This window comes from Homarus americanus, unplaced genomic scaffold (assembly GCF_018991925.1).
Source record: "Homarus americanus isolate GMGI-L3 unplaced genomic scaffold, GMGI_Hamer_2.0 scaffold25827, whole genome shotgun sequence".
Classification (NCBI taxonomy): domain Eukaryota; kingdom Metazoa; phylum Arthropoda; class Malacostraca; order Decapoda; family Nephropidae; genus Homarus; species Homarus americanus.
This window is the reverse complement of record NW_024738300.1, coordinates 12,039,604-12,039,859: the sequence shown is the minus strand read 5'-3', so window position 1 is coordinate 12,039,859 and position 256 is coordinate 12,039,604.

Here is a 256-nt window from a genome sequence, read left to right as displayed (position 1 = left end):
GGAGGTGAGGGAGAGAATGAAGGAAGGGGTCATGGAATTGGAGGGGAGGAGGCTGGGAGAGGAGGGGGAAGAGGCATGGGGTTAAGGAGGCGAATAGTGAGGGGAGAGAGTCAGGGAGGGGAGGGGAGGGGGGGAGGGGAGGGGAGGGGACAGAATGACACACGTTAGTCGAAATGATGCAATAAAACATATGCACTGCTTTAATACACTGTTGATAAGACTAGGGCAAGGATGAATGGGGGAGGGGAGGTGATGG